The sequence below is a fragment of the Leptidea sinapis genome, chromosome 2 (assembly GCF_905404315.1).
Source record: "Leptidea sinapis chromosome 2, ilLepSina1.1, whole genome shotgun sequence".
Taxonomy (NCBI): Eukaryota; Metazoa; Arthropoda; class Insecta; order Lepidoptera; family Pieridae; genus Leptidea; species Leptidea sinapis.
In genome coordinates, this window is record NC_066266.1 from 4,264,852 (window position 1) to 4,289,626 (window position 24,775).

The 24,775-nt window shown below is 35.3% G+C and overlaps 1 protein-coding gene across 1 annotated transcript in view; it reads right to left on the reverse strand.

Moving 5' to 3' along the window:
- The window catches only part of LOC126975615 (protein turtle homolog A-like), a 151,581-nt gene extending 136,727 nt beyond the window's left edge, over positions 1-14,854 (reverse strand). The window contains exon 1 of the mRNA XM_050823597.1: positions 14,724-14,854. The gene's annotated coding sequence lies outside the window, so the exon portion shown is untranslated. The remainder of the gene's footprint in view (positions 1-14,723) is intronic.
- Between the last annotated feature and the right edge of the window lie 9,921 nt (positions 14,855-24,775).

The window sequence follows — 24,775 nt, forward strand, 5'->3', positions numbered from 1 at the left end:
GTCAGCTAGTTTTTAGTAAAATTTTATATTAATTTGAATTCGAATTATTAATAGTTATAATGCTCGCTTGCTTAATAGTTATATTGATGCATCTACGAGTACTGTACTCAAATCACTCTGTGTATATTTAAAAGTGTACTTACTGAAACTGTTTAAGGAGACATCCTTCTTTTCTTTAAGACAGTAAGGAACGAGACGAACAGGACGTTCTGCTGATGGTAATTGATACGCCCTGCCCATTACAATGCAGTGGCGCTCAGGATTCTTGAAAAAACAGAAATTCTGAACGGCAATACAATTGCGCAAGTCACCTATGATATTAGGTCTAATTTGCCTAGTAATCTCACTAGCTACGGCGCCCTTCAGACCTAAACACAAACATGCTTACACATTACTCCTTCACGGCAGAAATAGGCGCCGTTGTGGCCATAATCTAGCCAGCATCCTGTGCAAAGAAGCACTAGTAAAATGATTATGTGTCCATATTTCTATTTTTACTATATCTAATTTAAGTTTAAGGATATATCTGTATTAGTTTCTAAATAAATATATAAATAAATTAAAGAAATAAATAAAAAAAAAAACATACCAAAAATAATATTACTGTTGTGGATTTTTATTTATTCATGTGTTTTTTTTTACATTTCACAAATATGTCGTGACGTTCGAGTATTTTTATACGTCACATAACATAGTATTCAATCAAAATTTTGATATACCCAAATGGCACTTTATGTCGTACGGGAAATATCATTGAATCTTTGAAAATAATGTTCAATGAAAATACCGTAAATTTTACTTTAAGACTGGTAATAACTTTCTTGCCACTTCTTTTCAACAAAAGCTCAAATTAATAATGTAATTTTCATTTATTTATTGTTACAATATGCAGGTACGGATCACAGATTCTATTATATACTAGAACTACTCAAACTTCTCACCCCCTCTACTTTTTCAGTACATATGGTAGATTCAGTAATTTAAAAGAAATATTTATAGTGACGATTCAATTAAATCGCTTAATTAAAGCCTAATTGAATAAAGTTTATTTGACTTTGACTTAGAACTAAATCAATAACACTTAAATACATTTCTTACTATACAAATGATTTAAGTTTTCTTAAGTGTTAATTCTCCAATATTTGTTTTTAAAACAATTCGACACGTGTTTCGCCTCTAGACGAGGCATCCTCAGGACGTGTTGTCTCGCCAAAATCTGGCACGAGACTTTGCTTCAGTTTTAAAGAGTCCATCAAAAATTCGTCATTTATTTCTCCAAGTAAATTAAAGTACGTAGTTCCCATGAACCCGTCTCGTGCCAGATTTTGGCGAGACAACACGTCCTGAGGATGCCTCGTGTTACGCACACGTGAAGAATTGTTTTAAAAACAAATATTGGCGGAATTAACACTTTAGAAAACTTAAACCATTTGTATAATTATGGATTTCCGCAAAGTAACGCCTAATTCAATAAATTTTCTACATTTCTTACTTTCCACCACAGTGTTGTATTCTTTATATTATGTATGTACATAGATCATAGTGAGTTATTAAATAGTACATTAAAGCAAGGCAACACCTCTAACTGCAGTAAATTCATTAAGCTAATTAATTGGCTTTGAGTCTAATATCCGTTACCTACACTATACGTGCCACAGATTGTAGATATCCGGTGGCGAGTTTTATTATTATATACATTATAAATACGTAAATAATTATTCCTTATTGTGAATGTAATTGGATAACGTGGCGTGTTTTTATTAATGATGGAACTGTTTCTTTCGCCGCTTCTTCTCTTAGAGCGCCATTTGTTTCCGAAGCGGGGTAGTGTGTTTGAAATGACATCATAGACAATTCTAAAGGAATCAATTTTGAGAAAATAAATGTATTTTATGCCTTTTTATTTTTTGGTCTATAATATAATTAAGTATTACAAAAATCTTTTGCTATCTATTCTATATTTAAAACAGTTTGCAATTGCAACACTAACGGCCGTTCCCAATATACTATCAACAGATAGAGATAAATTTCTACCTTCTACTGTCAGTAAATAGCTGTCCCAATATACCCAATTACTCATTCTTATCGCCTCATATTGGTACACGTGAATTGCAATTTCCATACAAACTTCTATCGCTGGTAAGCTATACGTCCTCCCATTGACAGACAGCGTGTACGGATAAGGTGAGTTACTGTCGATAAGTTTAATGGGACAGAAAAGTCAACGATATAGTTACGATTTTTATCTCAAGTAGGCCACAACCGGAGATAGACTGAATATTGGGACCGGCCGTAAAATGATACATATTTGTAGTTTAGTTTTTTTGTATAATTTAATATTAAAAAAAATAATTGTCATAATTATTTACTTCGATAAGTATAATACCACAATTAATTAATTGTAAATCAATAATTTGTAAGTCGTTCGAAAAATTACGCAGTTTTGGCCAAATCACATTAAATAAAGTATAAAATACTATGTTCGCTTTTTTATGATAATAAGGGACCTGACGAACAGGACGTTCAGCTGATGGTAATTGATGCGCCCTGCCCTTTACAATGCAGTGCCGCTAAGGATTCTTGAAAAACCCCAAAAATTCTGAGCGGCACTACAACTGCGCTCGACACCTTGAGACATAAGATGTTAAGTCTCATTTGCCCTGTAATTTCACTAGCTACGGCGCCCTTCAGCCCGAAACACAGTAATGCTTACTCATTACTGCTTCATGGCAGTAATAGGCGCCGGCATCCTGTGCAAATGGAGCCTCCCACTGGTGCGCTTTACTATAATTTCAAAACTTTTCGTACAAACCAACACTGCAGCCGACGTATATGTCACTACTAGATAAGCAAGACCACAAACGCAAGCAATTTCATTACGTAGGTTAATTATTTTAGATGTCCATGTTAGTTAACCACACTACACGCGCCACAGATTGTAGATAACGGCTGGCTAGTTTTGTAGACGAATAGATGGATTATCGCGTTAGTTTGATTAATTCTTTAAGAATCTGAATAATTTTAATCATCTAGAAAAACTATATTTTTTTATTATCCTAATATAACGCTATTACTATTTTCCGAGTCATAAGAAATAATAAAAAGAGACCTTTTGCCACAGACTAGAGAAAAGTAGTTACTTTCGCTGACGGATCAACAAAAGATACAATAAATCGGAAAACGTTCGCAAGTTTTCCTCTTAGTCTGCCAAAATACAGAGGAATCCGCACCATCATACAATAGTACTTTTAATCATCAAAAAACATTATGTACCTAAGTTGTTATATTTCGAAGCGATAAATGCTCATCAAACTTATTTTACAAGGTTTTAGAAAAAAGAAACTCCTATCTTTTATATACACCAGAAAAATATAAAACACCTTTAATGTTAATTTCAGACCAAATAATTTTTAACAGTACCAGCGTGTACCGGTGGCGCAAAGACCGTTGCCGCTCATCCGGGAGGCACTGCGATTAGGGCTGACAATATTTTCTGAAAGATTTTTTTCATCAATAAAAAATAGAATTAAAATTTTAAGAATTTCCTTTTTCAAAAATTGATCACTTGTTACTGATCGGGTTGGATGCAGCACGTTCTGAACGCAGGTATAAATGAAATTTTATTTGCAAGTATCATTGTAAGTAGGTAGTTAAGATGTTAACATAATATTATTGATAATATGTTATTGAGTTGTTTAAGTACCAATACATTACTTTTATACTGAAACATGTCGGATTTCACAATTCTATCATTAATATTAATAAAATTATAATTTAAAGATATTATATTGAATTTAAGATAATTTATTGAAGTGGCGTTACTTTGCGGAAATCCATAATGTTTGTGTGTGTTTCGCCTCTACACGAGGCATCCTCAGGACATGTTGACTCGCTAAACTCTGGCACGAGACTAACTGAGTCTCGAATCACGTGTCGAATTGTTTAAAGACAAATATTGGCGGAACTAACACTTAAGAAAACTTAAAACATTTGGATGATATAAGATGTAAATAATTAAGTAATTCATTTAAGTAAGACCCAATGCAGCCTCATCATTTATGCCCTTTGTTCTTTAATCATGAAGTTCATTTATTTCTGAGAAAGACATTTCAGATATCATAGTAATTATGAGATTTATAGATCATAAAGTACACCTACATGAAGTAATGTACAAAACTCTATTTTAGACTACAATTGACAACCCTAGGTGCGATACGTGAGGGTAACATGTAGGTACTTAATTAAGAGTATTTATATGGCAAACCAAAAATGCAATTTCGTTCCACATAGATGAGCACGCGGCACAGAGCAATCGAGTGCAGGTTTAAAGAGAGTTTTGTAGTTTTTGTTTGTTTAAAATTTATTAGAATTCGTTTTTTTACCATGTTGCAATAGTGTCTAGAAAATTAAATTCCCTGTAAAATAACGTAAATTTGTTCCAAAACAATTATCCAGTACGAAGCTAACTCGACTTAAAAATTAAAAAAAAATCAAGTTACCGTCAGAAATTTTTTCAGTCTAGTAACCCTTGAGTAACCCTGTACATTATTGTCTAGCGTTTCATATTATGTACAGCTACGTCATTAAACTAAATTAATGTTTGAAATTTTTAAAAAATACGTAATTATAACAATTTTTATATACCTAATGAGTTCTGTTAAGGCGCTATAGTCCTAAAGAGTAACATTTTTAAAAATCTACTTAAAATACTTCTATAAATACTACGGTTCCAATTTTTTGACATGTTTATCTTCGTTTCTTTATCTAAATTATCGCTGTTCCGAAAACACGATTACGAAAAAAAATCTCGATAGATTTATTTTTTGAAAAATAGTATTTTTTATTTGAATTGTTTATATTATCATAAAACTATGATAGCTATAAACACAAAACTTATTTTATTCGATAGTTTATTGGTATTTATAAGTATTCACTGTGGGATTTATCAATACGCTTTGTGAATTATTTTATATTAATTTTTTTCGTAATAAACCAAGCGCGACGCCTTGGTTGCATGCTCGCTCAAGCCAGCAGTACGCCCGTGACCACTGTCAAGGAAGGTACTGTGTTCGTGTTTCTCGGGCTCACATTACGTAAGATTTTAGCAAACAAGTACAAAGCGGGAATCATAGTTAAAAAAAATAATGATGCGACAGCGTATTTGTTGAAATATATAGGTAAATGTAAGTCGGAAAGTACCTAAAATAAAATTTACGTAATATTATTTTGAATATTATGCCACGCGGGATTTTTGTATATAATATGTACTTTAGGGAAGTTAGATAAATCCAAGATGACCGCCGCACAAAATTATGATTTCAGCAATATGGATATCGTGTCCGAGGTTTTAGAGGGTGCAGATAACGATTTTGTGATCATTTTTTAAATCCAAGATGGCCGCCGCACAAAATTATGATTTCTGCAATATGGATATCGTGTCCGAGGTTGTCGAGGGTGCGGATAACGATTTTGTGATCATTTTTGAAATCCAAGATGGCCGCCGCACAAAATTATGATTACTGCAATATGGATATCATGTCCGAGGTTCTCGAGGGTGCGGATAACGATTTTGTGATCATTTTTGAAATCCAAGATGGCCGCCGCACAAAATAATGATTTCAGTAATATGGATATCGTGTCCGAGGTTCTCGAGGGTGCAGAGAACGATTGTGTGATCATATTTGAAATCCAAGATAGCCGCAACACAAAATTATGATTTCAGCAATATGGATATCGTGTCCGAGGTTCTCGAGGGTGCAGAGAACGATTGTGTGATCATATTTGAAATCCAAGATGGCCGCCGCACAAAATTATGATTTCTGCAATATGGATATCGTGTCCGAGGTTCTCGAGGGTGCGGATAACAATTTTGTGATCATTTTTGAAATCCAAGATGGCCGCCGCACAAAATTATGATTACTGCAATATGGATATCGTGTCCGAGGTTCTCGAGGGTGCGGATAACGATTTTGTGATCATTTTTGAAATCCAAGATGGCCGCCGCACTAAATTATAATTTCAGCAATATGGATACCGTATCCGAGGTTCTCGAGGGTGTCGAGGGCGAATTTTGAGTGGTGGCCATCTTGGATTTCAAAAATGATCCCAAAATGGTTCTCTGCACCCTCGAGAGCCTCGGACACGATATCCAAATTGCTGTAATCATAATTATGAGTGGCGGCCATCTTTGAATTCAAAAATGTTCACAGAATCGTTCTCTGCACCCCCGAGAACCTCGGACACGATATCCATATTGCTAAAATCATAATTAAGTGCGGCGGCCATCTTGGATTTCAAAAATGATCACACAATCGTTCTCTGCACCCTCGAGAACCTCGGACACGATATCCATATTGCTGAAATCATAATTTTGTGCGGCGGCCATCTTGGATTTCAAAAATGATCCCAAATTCGTTCTCTGCACCCTCGAGAACCTCGGATACGATACCCATATTGTTGAAATCATAATTTTGCGCGGCGACCATCTTGGATTTAAAAAACGATCCCAAATTCGTTCTCTGCACCCTCGAGAACCTCGGATACGATACCCATATTGTTGAAATCATAATTTTGCGCGTAATATAAAATTTCTCTCATAAAAAAGATTTACTTCAAAAATGCATAAAAAATATTATCACAGTAATTCCGTACTCTAGCACAACTGTAAGTTTTAAAAAATATTACGCGGTCCTTCAGGGGCGGCGGTCGTTGACCCGCATCGCTCGGTTCGTTCTCAGCCATGCACGACGCCCGAGTCTATACGTACCTATCGAATCTAACGTTCGCGCATTTTTTACCTAAAGTGTTGGGAAAACCTCGCCTTAATATGTTTTAGTATTTAAAGCTTGAATATCGCTTTAGATTCGATTCCATATGTAGATAAAGGCTTAGCTAATATGTAATGAATTCGAAAACAGAAAACTCATTGGAACGTCTAAACTATGTACTTCCAAAATATTTTTTTATGAAAATAAGGGACGAGTTGAGCAGGACGTTCGGCTGATGGCAATTGATACACCCTGCACATTACAATGCAGTGCCGCTCAGGATTCTTGAACAACCCAAATAATTCTCAGCGACACTACAATTGCGCTCGTCACCTTGAGATATAAGATGTTAAGTCTCATTTACCAAGTAATTTCACTGGCTACGGCGCCCCTCAGACCGAAACACAATAATGCTTACACATTACTGCTTCACAGCAGAAAAAGGCGCCGTTGAAAAAAAACCATAATCTAGCCGGCATCCTGTGCAAAGGAGGCTCCCACTGGTAAGATTATAGATATTGACGCACTTTTTACACAAATTATCTTGCCCCAATTTAAGCATATATAGCCTGTGTTATGGGTTACAAGACAACGATATATTTAATACAATATACTTAATTAAACATACATAAATTCATATAAACGTGCATAAATACATTTAAACATCCATGACTCGGAAACAAACATCCATATTCATCATATAAATGCTTGCACCTACCGGGATTCGAACCCGGGACCTCTAGCTTAGTAGGTAGGACCGCTAACCACTCGGCTATACAGGTCGTCTATATGTATAGATAGTATATCATATTAAATTAAAAAAAATATGGAAGAGGAAATTGAGCAAACATACACTGGCCTTCAAAAGTAAGTATCACACTTTTAAAATTGGGATAACGTTTTAAGTTCATAAGATATACTTTCGAAATAAAAAGGACTCCAAAGAGAATTTAATTTTGTACATGAAAACTTTATAGTCGGTAACCTTCTTTTAAGAATTGGCTGAAAAAAACTTCAAAAACAAAACCATTCCTTTTTCAAAGTGGACGTTTCCGAATTACAATTATACCATTCACATTTTTCTTTCTGTTTTAAATTTTTTTCAAGATCGATGGGTCTTGTTTTAAAAATTTATGCTAAAAAGCACATAACATTTATTTATCATGCCTCTTTCAGTTGAAGAATGTGCTAGGATCATGGCTTTTCTGGAACTAGGCATCAGTATGCGTCGCACTGCAAGAATGGTGGGTGTGACGGTACGAACGGTCCAGAAGGTAAAGCGAAGGTACGAAGAGACTGGACACCATCTGAGGAGACCTTGTTATGGCAGACCCAGATGTACCAGTGCCCGAGAAGATTGTTATATTATTTCCACTGTGTTAAGAAATCGCCACCAAAATGCAGTTGAAGTCCAGCAACAGCTACTTCAGACCCGGAGGGACTACATTAGTGACAGTACAGTGAGAAGAAGACTTGCTGAAGCAAATTTGAAACCCCGAAGACCAGCGAGTGGCCCAAAACTCGAGGGACAGCATCGAGTAGCGAGACTGCGGTACGCCCGTGAACACATGCAGTGGGATGAAGAAGAATGGTCAAGAATTTTGTTTGTAGATGAGTCTCGATTCTCCCTTTACACTTCTGATGGAAGGCGAAGTGTTTACAGGCGACCTGGTGAGCGATACCTTCAAGTCTGCATTTCAGAAAGAGTCCAATACGGTGGAGGCAGTGTACATGTATGGGCTGGCATATCTTCAGAAGGTCACACAGGGCTAGTAGCCATAGAAAATGGCACCCTCACTGGGCAAAGATATGCTCAAGAGATTCTCAATGAGTATGCAGGGCCGTATTTAGCAAATATTGGTGATGGATCGATGCTGATGCATGATAATGCCCGGCCACACACGGCTCATATCGTACAAGAGTATTTTCAGGAGGTCGGTATCAGCGTGATGGCTTGGCCATCAATAAGTCCTGATCTCAACCCGATTGAACACGCCTGGGATGAGCTTGGGAGGCTAGTCAGAAATCGCAGACCACTACCCTCAGGGCACTAAAGCAGGCCCTGGTAGAAGAATGGGAGAATATTCCCCAACATCGGCTCCGAAACCCAGTGTTCAGTATGCCAAACCGGCTCGAAGCTGTAATCAGAGCTCGAGGAGGCAATACTAGTTATTAAAAATTAAATAACATGTAATACATTTTAGTTGAATTTTTTTACACTAAACTAAAAATGTCTATTTTCATTGTTTCATCTTTTTTAAGTTAAAAATGTTACTAATGTATAATTTTAGTTTGTAAGAATTAAAGCCTATAAAATTTGCAACAAAACGTTTTTAATCTTAAATCTCTACCTTCTATAGGTAAGAAAAAAAATAATTTGAAAAGTGTGATACTTACTTTTGCAGGCCAGTGTATATGCGTCAGTCACCTGACAAAATTAAAAAAAGAACGCTAAACACTTTACTAAATTATAGCAGTTACCACAATTTTTCCGACATGGTTAACCGACCCTTCATAAATTGCAATACAAAATTCATTTATCATGTTGAAGTTTTAAAAGGGTTCTGAAGGCTTAGAACTCAGAGACATAATTATTATAATCTTCAAGATATTTGCGGTTCCCGAACTATTTGAAAAGTAGATTGAAACTGCCTTAAGCGGTATTCGATTTGAGCTTTGGAGTTAAACATTAAATTGGTTTCGATACTAATATATACCTATCTCTAAGTAAGTATTAATGGTTAAGATTTTATTATTGAATGGTGTTTTGGAAGTAACTACGTATATATTAAGTTTTGTTTAACATAGGTTTTATAAAAAAATTATAATAATAATATATATAATATTGACACACTTTTTACACTAATTATCTTGCCCCAAATTAGGCATATATAGCCTGTGTTATGGGTTGCAAGACAACGATATATTTAATACAATATACTTACTTAAACATATATAAACATCCATGACTCGGAAAAAAACATCCATATTCATCATGTAAATGCTTGCACCTACCGGGATTCGAACCCGGGACCTCTATCTTAGTAGGTAGGATCGCTAACCACTCGGCCATAATAGTACTGAAATTAAGAAAATTTATTGAAGTAGGCGTTACTTTGCGTAAATCCATAATTATCAAAATGATTTCAGTTTTCTTTAGTGTTAATTCCGCCAATATTTGTCTTTCAACAATTCGACACGTGTTTCACCTCTACACGAGGCATCCTCAGGACGTGTTGACTCGCCAAAATCTACCACGAGACAGACGAATTATGGATTTCCGCAATGTAATGCCTACTTCAATAAATTTTCTTAAAATTAGTACTGTTATAATTTTTTTCTAAAACCTATGTTAAATTATATGCGTACCTTTACAGATAATTTTTCAAATCAGAAATTATAAGAACAAATAGGAGGAAACGAAGACAACTCAAGAATCGGGGGCGATCTTAGCGACACCATCAAAAGGGTTTCACTATAAATTGATTATATTGAAAAGAGAAACATAAACTGCATTATTAGAACAATTGTGTTATTTGTTTCAAAATCAATTTTCGATTTGATTCGATTCCTGGCAAACAATATTACTTAGTGTAGGTACTTGTGCGTATAACAATTGTTTTGAAATGTATTAGCATAAATAAAAATTTCCCTTCATTATTTTGAAGTACACATTTACCAGTGGGAGGCTCTTTTGCACAGGTTACCGGCTAGATCATGGGTACCACAACGATGCCTATTTCTGCCGTGAAGCAGTAATGTGTTAACATTATTGTGTTACGGTCTGAAGGGCGCCGTAGCAAGTGAAATTACTGGGCAAATGAGACTTTACATCTTATGTCTCAAGTTTACGAGCGCTATTGTAGTGTCCCTCAGAATTTTTGGGGTTTTCAATCCTGAGCGGCACTGCACTGTAATTAGCAGGGCGTATCAATTACCATCAGCTGAACGTCCTGCTCGTCTCGTCCCTTACATTCATTAAAAAACATGTGCACATCAAAATTACAACTTAAATTTAGTTTAGTATGAAACGTGCAGTGATTTGACATTAGTTTGAAATAGATGTAATTACAGTATGGTGATTGGCGACGAAGTATAATCCGGCTAAGTTTGAAAGCGAACAGTTTCTTAAAACGTATTGGATTTCCTCCATCTCCATTTTATTCCAAGATTATAGCCGTCATCTGTCAATCTATCAATGAGAGCACGTTTCATACAATCGAGTGAAACGCTTTTTTCTTAGGGAGTTTCGCTAGGCTGATGATTACGGAATATGACATAAAAGAAAATATTAAAAATGACGATAAGTAATCACAATATAATGGCATTATAATTGCTAAGTCAAGTAAGTCATTTTCGTCAAATATGAATTGGCATTTGAAACAGAAAAACCGCATCAAAATGGATCTAAAGTATTTTCTTTGATTAACGCGAGTGATATAAAAAAAACACCTTTTGAAGGATTAAAACGCGTGTAATTGTTACAGCGGTTTTACATTAGTTTTTACGTAAGTTATTAATAATTTAGTTAACCCGACGTAACGTGACCTTTTTCAGAGCACGTTTTCGGGGGGATTGCGGTTGACTGGAGTCGAGATTATATTTGTCATAGTTGTAAATTGTAATTAAGAAGTTTAGCGCCATTTGTTGCCTCAGAGGTGGTATTTTCTGTAGACAGATGGCAAATTTATAGTAAATTTTGCCGTAAACTTTTTTGTTTTTTTTAAAAGTGATCCATTTGTTTTGAAACTACGATGCTAGCTGATAGTTGAGAAACATGTAATAATATACCATATATTAACGATGTCAAACTCGTTTGCGTCTGGGATTGAAACCATAGCCAATAGGGTGCCGACTTTGTTACATACGAGTAGGTATTCTACTTATTACATATTCTAGAGTAGGCACGGCACAGAGCTGCACTATTCTTTAGTCTGTGACATAACGGGAGGGTTCCGTAAACTGTAAGTATGGGTATTTTAGTACCTAAAGCGCAATCTGTTGTTTTATCCTTGGAGAAACTAGGGCATAATATATTTTTTTTAACTAAATAGTATATTACGCACATAGGGAGTAAAGTAAGTCATTCTCATCCGTGGAATATTGTCTGCCAATCGCGGGTGGCGATTTTTTTCCCAACCAGATGAAAATGGCGGCTTCTCTACCGGCAAGACGATCTTTGTCTCTCGTACCAGGGACTTAAAGCGAGATTTTCATCAATATGGGAAAAAAATATTTTTTACAAAATATGCCCATTAATATTAAACAAAAAAGACTTTCTCTATAACACCAGAGATTGTAGGAGCGTTGCCTGCGGAGGTTTTAATGAGGATGTGTACCTACAGTTTTTGAAGGACGTACCTACCTGCATATACCTACCGCCACTGACCTCTACTATATACCACTGGAATGGCGGCTGTCAAAATGCTTTTGTGCCTGTTTCATATTCGCCTTTTTGGCGCTGTTGGCCATGTAGCGAGACTCTGCAGTACTAAAACTAGTGATGACAACCTCAGCAAACATCGATAGATGGTGGGAAACTATTTACAATAAAATAAATGTGTACTTTATAGCGTTGCTTAAGTATAAATAACACGGAAAACGAACGAGATAACTTCAAAATGAAAAAATACTCAGTAGTGTACGTTCCTTCGCAGCCATTTGTATTATTCGTCAAACTTAGTTATTGTGAAGCTCGCGAGTGGCGCTTCAAATAGGCACCAAAAATTTGCTTTCAATCATATGGAACAGCCTGTACAGTGGTATTTATGTTCCTAGGCCTACCGGACAAGAAAGATTCACGCTTTAGTTGTAGGTAGGTACATGTTCTTTGTTCCTAGAAAACCGATCTGTGGAGAAACACCATCCGGATAATGATGATATAATTGTAGTTAATCATCATTATCCGCATTTAGATATTGTCTCTGTAATGAACGAATACCATCAGTTTTCAAATTCAGCAACATGGATATGATCCAACAGCTCTTCGGAAAACTGCCATCGATAATTATTGCTATAGAAGAGACACAATAATATAAAGGCAGGGATAAAGGCATTTATTTTCTCAATATTGATTCCTTTAGAATAATTTTTCATGTCATTTCTAATATACTAGATACTACTACCGCTTCGGAAACAAATGGCGCTCTGAAAAGAAAGAAGCGGCGCAAGAAACTCTCCCAGCATTATTTTTTTGCGCTCTTTTTAATACAATATAGAATATTGTACTGTCATTGCTATTGCTATAAAATAATCATTATCTGGTCCCAGACTGTCCGATCACTTAGATATTATTAGATTTACGACAGCGCCATTTTTAAATAAAACATTTAAATTTATTTATAAATAATGCCGGAACAGTGGCTAGGACTTTATTATAAAAGTGTTTAAAATTACCCTTACAGCTATTATGCATCTTATGAAGCCTACTAGAATTAGTTACAAGCAATCCCTTGTTTCTAGTTTTATGATAATGAAAATCACTATTAAGATCAAATATCTAAATAATATAATAAATAAATCAATGTTGAAGCGATATCTTAGATTAATAATATACTGAAATCCAAACAATTTGACCAGCTTTGTGTTTCACGCGCTAAAGTACCTACCAACCCAGATAAAAGTGTGCGTAAATCAAATTGAAAAAAAAACAGCTTGTTTATATTTTATTTTCCATTTAGCTTAATTGCCAGTGGGAGGAGGAGTCCTTTGCACATGAAGCTGGCTAGATTGAGGGTACCACAACGGCGCCTATTTCTGCCGTGAAGCAGTAATGTGTACGCATTACTGTGTTTCGGTCTGAAGGGCGCCGTATCTAGTGAAATTACTGGGCAAATGAGACTTAACATCTTATGTCTCAAGGTAACGAGTGCAATAATTGTAGTGCCGCTCAGAATTTTTGGGTTTTTCAAGAATCCTGAGCGGCACTGCATTGTAATGGGTAGGGTGTATCAATTACCTACCATCAGCTGAACGTCCTGCTCGTGTCGTCTCTTATTCTCATAAAAAAATTGCGTTTGCATAAAATTCGTTATCAATAATGGATGGAATTAATTGTCTTATTTAAACATAAATTAAATAAGTAAGTAGACAATAATTTCAATAAATTTTATAAATAATAATAGTGTATGAATATTAAGAAATAAAAATTAGTACTTAGGTACTTCACTAATAATTTATACGAATTGTTTATTTTATGATATTTGAAATAATTTTTTCTCAGAAATTCCTAAATAGTAAAAACTGTAAAAAAATTGTATTTTAATTTCAATGAACTTCATTGTTCTATTCAGTCTTAAGTAATTAAAAAATCTGGTCCATCAAAGGAAATTAAAAAATGTTGAAATTTATATTAACTACCTGTTTATCTTTCAATCGATTTTTTAATAATATTTATATTATGATCAAAAATATACTAAAAAGATGTAAATACATTGCCTAAGTGGTAATTAGCTTTGTGGAGATATTTTTAATTAATTATTTTAATTTAACAGTAAAATTTTGGTACCTACTTATTGAAAAATTATACCTAATAAGTAGTAACATTAAAAAAAAATGCCAGTGATTTTAACTAAATATAAATATAAAAAAAAATACTGGTTTTATAATTTTTAAGAAAGGAGTATTAAATAATACAGTATTAAAGAAGATACACATAATATTAGGTATTTTGTTTATCAGTCGCAGTGGCCCGTGAGCACGCAAATTTGATAAATTATCGCAAAGTTCATTACGCAAAAAATAAATAATAGTTACTCTAAGTTGCAATATTTATAAAAATACTAGTTATATAATTTAAATATTACACAAAAATAACTATGCAACACTTAAAAAAAACCGACCCACTCAGAAATAAAATTTAAAATTCCTCGTTAAAAACGGCATTTTATTATTGAAATGAAAAAATAAAAAGTTTAAGCCAAACTTATTTTTCTAAAATATATAAGAAAAACTTACCGAATTATTTCAATCCAAACACTAAAATCACTACACTATAGTAAATTTCACAAAATACACTTTTTAAACACGCAAGCTAACGGAAGCCAGCAGCACTAGAACACTCGCGTACCATCTTAATGAAAGCTGCACAACGACTAACGTTCGGCGCAAATCGACTAGCTTCGGTCGCCATTTTAGGTAGCTGACTCCGTTTCCCGCCTTTCGGGAGGGATGAAAGGGACGTTATAAAATAATGCAACCGATTCGTGGTGCGATAAAATGATTTGTGTGTGGTTTTAATTACATATTATTATAAATATTGCTTTATATTATTATAATTATCTTTTTGTTTGTGAATAAATTTACATAATATAATAATGTCGCTGGTTATTTTTAATACTACCTGTTTGCTGTGTTACTATATTGCCAATAATTAATTAATACTTAATAATGAACTGGCTATTTTACAATATTATGAATATGGAAATAATTTTAAATGATTTCGATGTTTATAATATAGGCGTGCAGGCAAGTATAAATAATGTTATAATATAGGTGTTTCAAATTAAGGATTCCAGTTCAAGCTATTGTTTTAGAAGTTTTAAAACAATCCCTAAATGTTTTATATTGATAGGTATATAATATTACGTGATTAATAGTCACCTTTCGAGAGTCCAAATTTTTCTTTAGTTGTCTCATAAGATATCAATAGGTGGTCTAATAGACAACAAGAAAAAAAACCAAGAATGATTAGCAATCAATGACCTGTAAGCTTAGGAGCCAGGGATTAATTCTCGGTAGGTGCAAATAATTGTTTGCTTGACGAATTTGGATGATAGTTTCCGAAACATGGATGTTTCTTTGTTTTTTTTTTGTATTTTAAGTAAGTTCATTGAAGTGTATAGGCAGACACAGTACAAGCTAAGTCTAGCATGTTGCTAGAGAATTTGTTTGAAAAAGAGTGAATTGTTATTATTATTACTTATGTAGTTGGCTATTTCAGTAAATAATTTTCATAATGATGGCAATACCAGATGCCACTGAATTGTATCTAGAATCTAGATACCTATGTAATGAAGTGTCTAAATATCAAAGTAGATACGTAATCATTTGGATCAAATAAGAGTCACTCTATCGCCATATAAGTCGCGTCGTGAACAGATTTCTGTATCACTGGCGCGTCGCTCTCTCATGCTCTGGATGAAACGCCATATAAACATAAAATACTAATTAATGCGTCGTTTAATTAGTTTATTAGGACTATGACCACAGATTACACACCCGTATAAAGTTTGTGCTTTTATTAGTTACAGAGAGAATTAAACGGAAATGATTCATCTACTACCAGGATAGTAACCTAGATAGGTAGGTAGGTAGGTAGTACCTACTACTACCTACTTAACTAGAATTATAGTGTATAGTATATAAGAAAGTACTTTTTAATAACGCCTTTCAACAAATGTGATAGTATTTTTTTGTAAATACAATAATTAACCACAGATCATAATTGATGTTCTATTTTCAATTTTACCTACGATTTTATGTTCTGCTCGGGAAATGTCTATGGCATAGTTGAAAAATAGTGTATGTCCTTTTTGTAGTGAAAGCTTCTTTAGCGGCGCGGCGCTGAGCACTTATTTTGGGGTGGGTATAAGATGTTAAACTCGCGTCAGAACATGTGTCCTGATCGAAAATTTGTAAGACAGTCGTTGATATTATGGATGAAACATTTATACTTCTGACTAATTATTAGTTTGGCTATTCCATATTAATGATTATACGGTCATTGGACCAGTGGTTGAATCATTGTGATTCCGAACAAGTTCCCAGAGGTGCGTCGACAAAGACCTGGTAACCATCGGGATGTGTAGTCAGCAGAAGATCTAATAAGGACGGCATGTGCGAAGCCGAAGCCGAGGTCGAGGAATCGAATCTCAGCCGTGACATTTTTTTTTTATGGTATAGGAGGACAAACGAGCGTACGGGTCACCTTTTGTTAAGTGATCACCGCCGCCCACAATCTCTTGCAACAACAGAGGAATCACAGGAGCGTTGCCGGCCTTTAAGGAAGGTGTACGTGCTTTTTTGAAGGTACCCATGTCGCATATTTGGCTTTGCCTTCCAGATGACCACGAAATTGGCAATCGCTCGAGATTTCGAGACCCAGTATTCCGATACTAGGCGAGGCTTCGAGGGAAGTGTTGTCGAAGAGCGGTGATACGACAAATGGGGTTTTTTCAGTGGTAAACGCGCAAACTTGGGTCTTCTGGGGGTTAAATTGGTCAAGGTTCAATTTTCCGCGACCTTCTCAAGAGAGGACTCATCGAGTCCAAGACACAAGTTTCTCACGGCACTGGTCGACGATTTTCCGAGAGAGACCTGCATGGCCCGTGTATACGGCATCACCTGTGCTGTCGTTTAATGTATTATTTTGTTACAAAAGTTATAAAAATATTCAAAAATTCACAACATTGTTGAATTTTTCTCTCCCGGAGTGCATCCCGTTTTTTTATTTTTTATTTTGAGGGAAATGCTCGGAGTTTCGCTGCAGAAATGAGGAAATCCGTAGGAGAACCAAAGTCACCGATTTAGCCTAAATGATTGCGAAACTGAAGTGGTAGTGGGCAGGACACATAGTTCGACGGACAGATGGCCGGTGGGGCAGAAAAGTCCTCGAATGTGGACCACGTACCGGAAGAAAAAAAATTTTTGACATTCATTAGTGTCATTTTCGTGACCTACATGAATAAAGTGATTTTGATTTGATTTGACGCAGACGCAGTTGGTAGGCCAAGTGGTAGGAATATGTTGGATGAGGGCAGCGCAGAATCCATCGTTATGGCGATCTTTGGGGAGGCTTTTGTCCAGCAGTGCACGTCTTCCGGCTTAAAAGATGATGATGATAAACTGAAAAACTGTGTGTGACTTAATTTTTATGATCGAAACTGGTGACAGCGTTGATGAACATTTTTTGTGTAATTTCGTCATGCTCGCTTAAATGTTACCTGCTTGTGGCGGCGACATGGGACGGGTCGTTCAATTCCCTAAAATATGGTCGAGAACGGTCGCTGTTTTGTGGTGGCAGGATGACCTTGTAAGCAGAAACTCTGCTTCAAGTTTTTAAAATTAAAGTTATTAATTTTTTGTGTACCTATATCGCTAAAATGCTTGCAAAATACCTTTATTCATTACGGTGAGCGATAAATCTACTGTACTGAATATCTCTTATTTTTAAATGTTGATTTACATTTTCTTTTCGTGTAACAACTGTGAGGCATTTAGTATTTGACGATTGCATATTTTTGTTGCACCACTTTACATAATATTTTACGCTTCTACCGTTGACGAGTTAGGTCGTTACTCTGCCCTATTACTGTGTGAATTCCACCTTCGCATGACACGCCACAAGTTAGGATATCATCCCCACCATCTGGATGTGTGGCCGTCCTCCACAGTTCGGTTTTCAAGGAGCTTTCTTCCACGTACTACAAAGCTGTGGAATGAGCTTCCTTGTGCGGTGTTTCCGGGGCGATACGACATGGGTACCTTCAAAAAAAGCACATACTCCTTCCTTAAAGGTAGGCAACGCTCCTGTGATTCCTCTGGTGTTGCAAGTGATTGTAGGCGGCGGTAATCACTTAGCATCAGGTGACCCGTACGCTCGTTTGTCCTCCTATTCCATAAAAAAAAAAGAATATTAGACATTATTCGTTTGTTTCTTATAAAGTTTTGTAACGGTTTTCTATTTAATAAAATTAAATTTCTAATTATTTAGACTTATTTGTGTACTAGCTGACCCGGCAGACTTCCTACTGCCTCAATCGATAAATAAAAGACCTAAACTTTTGTATAAAATAAACTTAAAACAAACAAATGGAATTTAAGTGCTATTATTACCCGTGTTTGAAGGAAGTTTATTTTTTACCTCCTTAGAAAGTTAGATATATTTAAAAATTCTAATTAGTTATTCATTTTAAACTATTATTTTTATTTGATTTCTGAACGGCGGGGCACACATCAAAGGAAAGTCAAAATTGTTGTTGTTGTTAATAAAAAGATATTTATTAATTATTAAGATATTCATATTTATTTAACCTTTTAAACCTTCTCTGGACATCCACAAATAATTCAAGACCAAAATTAGCCAAATCGGTCCAGCCGTTCTCGAGTTTTAGCGAGACTAACGAACAGCAATTCATTTATATATTTATAGATTATTAGTAGGTGGTATTAAAATTTGATTATAACAAACCCATTTTTTCTTATTGAATGAATATTTATTTAGGTCCGAACGTTATTCGTTACTGAGAAAAAGTGTTATGAAATTACACTGCACTGTAGCAGCACATCCAGATGGTATAATATTAAGATATCCATCTCGCTTGTGGCGTATCGCGCGAAGGTGGAATTCGTTGGCAAGATTTTGCTTGAAAAGTTATTTGAATATTGGATCCGTCCCTGTGATAAATGAAAATGTTAACACCAGGAACAGACATAAACTTATAATGGCTACTACTCGGCTAAGTCGAGTTAGTAAGTCTTTCGTTGGGCGATGTATATTCTTTTACAACAAGATCCCAGAATAATATGTCCAAAACGAATGTATTACGTGTTATTGTGTACCATTGATTGGTTACGAAAAACGTTTGTGTGGTATTGGTTACTATAACATGAATGACTTTTAATGATTATTACACCGAAACTGTCAGTCTCTGAAATCTGCAACGATGGTTCTTGCGAGGGAGAGATTCGTCGTAGGATCGGCATGGCAAAAGGCGCCATGTCACAATTAGAGAAGATATCGAAGAGTAGAACTATCAGCACAAAAACCAAGACCAATCTTGTGCTGCGATCACTGGTTTCCATTTTCATATATGGCGCTGAAACATGGACTTTAAAGAAAGTGGTGCCGTAGAAGGATGTTGGGCATACCTTGGACAGCACACTGAACTAATGTGTCGATCCTGAAACGGCTGGGCATTGTGACTAGCCTCTCTACCATCTGCTTGCGTAGGGTCCTAGAATACTTCAGCCACATCGCCAGAAGGGATGAAGACAACCTGGAGAGACTGATGGTAACAGGGAAGGTGGAGGGAAGAAGACCAAGAGGAAGGAGCCCCATGCGATGGACCGATTAGATTTGCACTGCCCTTGAAACTACTGTCCACGACGCTTTACACTCTGCTTCCGACAGGAGCAGATGGCGGCAAATAATACGCACAAAATTACCCTGTCCAGATGATTACGACCCTCAGCACTGAGGAAACCGACGCGAGAAGGAGGACACCGAAACACCTTTGGATTTGAGTGACTATTGTTAAATAGCCACAAAATGAAACATATTATGTCACGCCAAATGTCAAAAATTTTATGTAAATAATAATAAATGTGGTAGAACAGATAGAATCTGCTTTATTTCTTGGCATTACCCTTGATTCCAAATTACAATGGGGCCCGATATTGAAGGATTGGCTATAGATTTATTTCTAGAGCCTTTGATTATTATAATAAAACTAACATTGCCACACTCTTACACAAATTATCTTGCCCAAAATTAGGCATAGCCTGTACTGTACAATATACCTACTTAAACAATCAAAAATACAAATAAGTTTTCATGACTCGGAAACAAACATTAATATTCATCATATAAATGATTGTACCTACCGGGATTTGAACCCGGGACCTCTAGCTCAGTAGGCAGGGTCACTAACCACTGGGCTATAGGAGTCGTAATTATATATATGTAATTAAAGTCACCAGCATATGCGGTAAAAAAGATTAGACAATAATTAACTGACATAGATACAGCGCGACTATAATAGGTTACTCATTGACGTACAATAAACAACTAGACGCGTATTACGCAGAGTTTTCGTGCAGTTGTGTTTCGACTGCGCTTTGAATACAACGCCACGCAATTACAAAATGTTAAGTGAAAAACTATCAAAATAATAACCTATCCAAACATAAAATGAATGGATTGTCGTTTTTCAGTTGTTCCTACGCGTATATTACGTAGAGTTTTCGTTCAGTTGTGTTTCGATCGCGCTTTGAATACAATGCCACGCAATTACAAAGTGTTAAGTGTAAAACTATCAAAATAATAGCATATCCAATCATAAAATGAATGGATTGCCGTATTTCAGGTGCTCCTACGCGTCTATTACGCAGAGTTTTCTTTCAGTTGTGTTTCGACCGCGCTTTGAATACAACGCCACGCAATCACAAAGCGTTAAGTGAAAAACTGTATAAATTACAGCATATCCTAACATAAAATAAATGGATTGTCGTTTTTCAGTTGTTCCTACGCGTATATTACGCAGAGTTTTCGTTCAGTTGTGTTGCGACCGCGCTTTGAATACAACGCCACGCAATCACAAAGTGTTAAGTGAAAAACTGTCTATATAACAGCGTGTCCAAACATAAAATGTATGGATTGTCGTATTTCAAGTGTAACAAAATTGTGTAACTAACGTTTGACGTTTTTAATAATTTTGCAAAATTATTACATTTCAATTACTAAAGCAAAATATTCTTGCCTCGTGTTCGCGATCAAGCTTCGTCTGAGATATATATAGAATCGAATACATTACTGTTCATTTATCCCTTTTCAAATGACTGGTCAGAAAGACTTAAAATCTTATGTCTTAAGGTGAAGAGCGCAATTGTAGTGCCGCTCAGAATTTTCGGCCTTTTGAAGAAACCTGAGCGGTACTGCAATAATGGGCAGGACGTATTACCATCAGCTGAACGTCCTGCTCGTCTCGTCCCGTACTTTCATAAAAAAAATCTTACAATATTTGCTAAAGTAGAAAACCCCACAATATCCGGAGTTTATCCAGGATTCATTCCACACTGGAAGCACAAAAACATTTTTCCTCAAAGTAAGTCAATATTTACTTATTTCTGTTTCCATCTAATCAAATAATTGGTTAACAAGAATGGATGCTTGATTTTATTATATCCTGCTTAACAATGGCCACCCTCCGGTTCAATAATTAAATGAAAGATAATTGGTTTGGTACCGACTGGGTAGGGTTTCGGGGCCGAATATTAAATAGCTTGTCACACTTGGACGAAATTGTTTATCGCTCTAAGAAAATTTTATTATTGTAAACTTAGATAGTTTATACGACTAGATAGAGCCTCTTGATCAGACAACCGATGCAAACAGGCCAGGAATATTATTAGTAGTGTGCGTGAAAAGCTACGTCTTACACTCGCGATTTGAATGTCACTTTATATAGCCCATATTGGCCAGTGGTTAGTGAGCCAGCCGACTGAGTTAGAGGTCTCGGGTTCGAACCCCGGTAGGTGCAAACGTTTATATGTTAACAGTTTTGTGTAAATATTACTGTGTTTTGGTTTAAAGGGCGCCTTAGCTAGTGAAATTACTGAGCAAATCAGACTTAACATCTTATATCTCAAGGTGACGAGCGCAGTTCTAGTGACGCTCAGAATTTTTGGGTTTTTCAAGAATCCTGAGCGGCAATGTATTGTAATGGGCAGGGTGTATCAATTACCATCAGCTGAATGCCTTGTTAATATGTCGTCCCTTATTTTAATTTAAAAAGAGATAATTTATACGTCTAGAATCTTGATAGAGCCTCTTGCTAAACAGGCAGGGTAAATTAAATAAGTACTTATTTAATTAAAAATAAATGAATTTTTGGACCTTATTTTTCGGCTGAATATTTATAACGTATTATATTAATCTAAAACATATTCTACAACTATTTCTACACAAATAAAAAAAAAGTACACTTAAAGAACAAACTTAAATTTAAAAAATTACAAAGCCTACCTACGCTTAAAGTCATTTTCAGAATTGTGGTTAATGTCTAAACCCTAAATCCTTGAAAATAGAACTTAGTACGAAGTTTATTTGTAAGTCCGTATATGTTTATCAAAGTTTAGGACTTTGCTCATAGATTGCATCACCATAGGCCAATTTTGATTTTGATAAACAAATTATTATATTGGCATTTGGCGAGTAGATAGAAGAAGAGCAAAAGATAATAGATGCGTCACTAACATAACAATAATAATGTGACAGAGACACATATATTAGATTTGTATTGAGAGTAAGCGAGATACACTACAAATTCAAATTCAAATATTTTTATTGAAAGTCAAAACCTACAACCCATTCCAAAAATAATGCCACAGCCCTGAGAAGAAAAACAAACTTAGCGGGCTTATTTAACAAAAAAAATATGTTTACAATGTACTATTGTACAATTAAACTTATTATTTAAAAGCCTGAGGGCGGTCGCTCCATTCCCAATCTTCCACAGATTGCACAGATCATTAAGAAAGTCATTTATGCTATAGTAACCTTTACCACACAAAGGTTTTTTAACAATTACAATATCTGCTATACCATTCGCGAATGCGATTTTCTTGTCTGGACCCAGCTCATCGGCTCCCAATAAACAATGACTGCCGTGGTGCCATACGGTTTGATTTAAATCGTATTGAATAAATTCTAATTGTTGATACGTAATTGAGTGATTATATGTGAATTTGTGAATTTTATTAGTTATTATTAATATGGGACGTTACTGTCTATCGGCCGTTCCCAATATTCAGTATATCTCTTACTTGAGATAAAAATCGTAACTATCGTTGAGTTTTCTGTCCCAATAAACTTATGGACGGTAACTTACCTTATCCACACATGGTGAATGTCAATGGGACGACGTATAGCTTACGGATCAGCTTCAGATTATTGACAGCTAATTACTGACAGTAGAAGGTAGTAATTAATCTCTATCTGCAGTTGTAATTTCTGTAAAAATCTCTATCAGTAGATAGTTTATTGGCAAGCGCCGTAAAACGTTGTACAAATTGTCCAGAACGAAAACATAACACACGTCACAGACTATCGCTATCTCATTTACATACGCTGACAGCGAATCTATTGTTCATGTTCTATCTACGTATTGGCATCAGTCTAGTAAAAATATTGTGTTGTCATGAGTCTTTGAAACGTGTTCAAATTTAGAATCAATAGAAAAGCTTTAAGCGAAAGAAAATCACGTTCGAAAATTACGTTACATAGATGCATAAATATAATAGACACAGATTTAAATAGTACATAATATTTTGTAAAATCATTTTGTCACTTACCTACCTCTACTATTTACCACTGGACTGGTGGCTGTCAAAGTACTTTTATGCCTGTTTGATATTCGCGCATTTTAGCGCTGTTGGCCACGTAGCGAGAGTCTGTGGTACTAAAACCAGTGATGACAACCTCAGGAAACATCAACTTATAATAAAGTATAAAGTAACGTAATAACGTTAATTCTTGACATGTAAATAACACGGAAAACGACCGAAATTAATTCACAATGCAATAATATTTCAGAATAATATACGCTGTTCTCGCAGCCAGTATTATACGTCAAAATTAGTTCTCTGGACGCTCGCGACTTATTCAAAAAGGCACAAAAAATTTGCTGTCAAACATGGAACATCCTGTCGAGTGGTATTTATACAGGTCAGAGCGATTTTTAGATAACTACCATCGGCAAAATTGATTCATAATCCACTTTGCTGATACCTAAGGCTGTGTTGCATTAACTAACTTTAGCAATAACAAGCACGTTAAAGTACCGGTTAAGCAAAGTATGTGTTGCACCATTTGACAATTTTTAGATGACGTTTTAACTTTAACTGTTAACCGTACCCGTCCAATCTTCGCCGTTTAAAGCTAAATGGTTTATGTTTATTAGCTAAATAACGACCTGTTAAAAGTTTGACATAAATATTTGAAATTGACTTGATACTTCACTTTTTAACTTTAACTGAGTATGACAAGGAATACGATAGTGCAATACATTCTGCAGTAAATGTTAAAGTCAGCGTTACTGTTAAAGTTAAATTTGACTTAAACCTTAACTATAACAACTAATATAATGCAATACTTATTCTTTTAAAATCATAAAACAGCTAGGTTTATATTTGCACGAAAATGATTGTATGATAATTGGTGTCTATTAAAATGATAATACTAAGTAAATGTTTGTTCAAGCGAATTTCGACCTTTTTGTTTATTATGA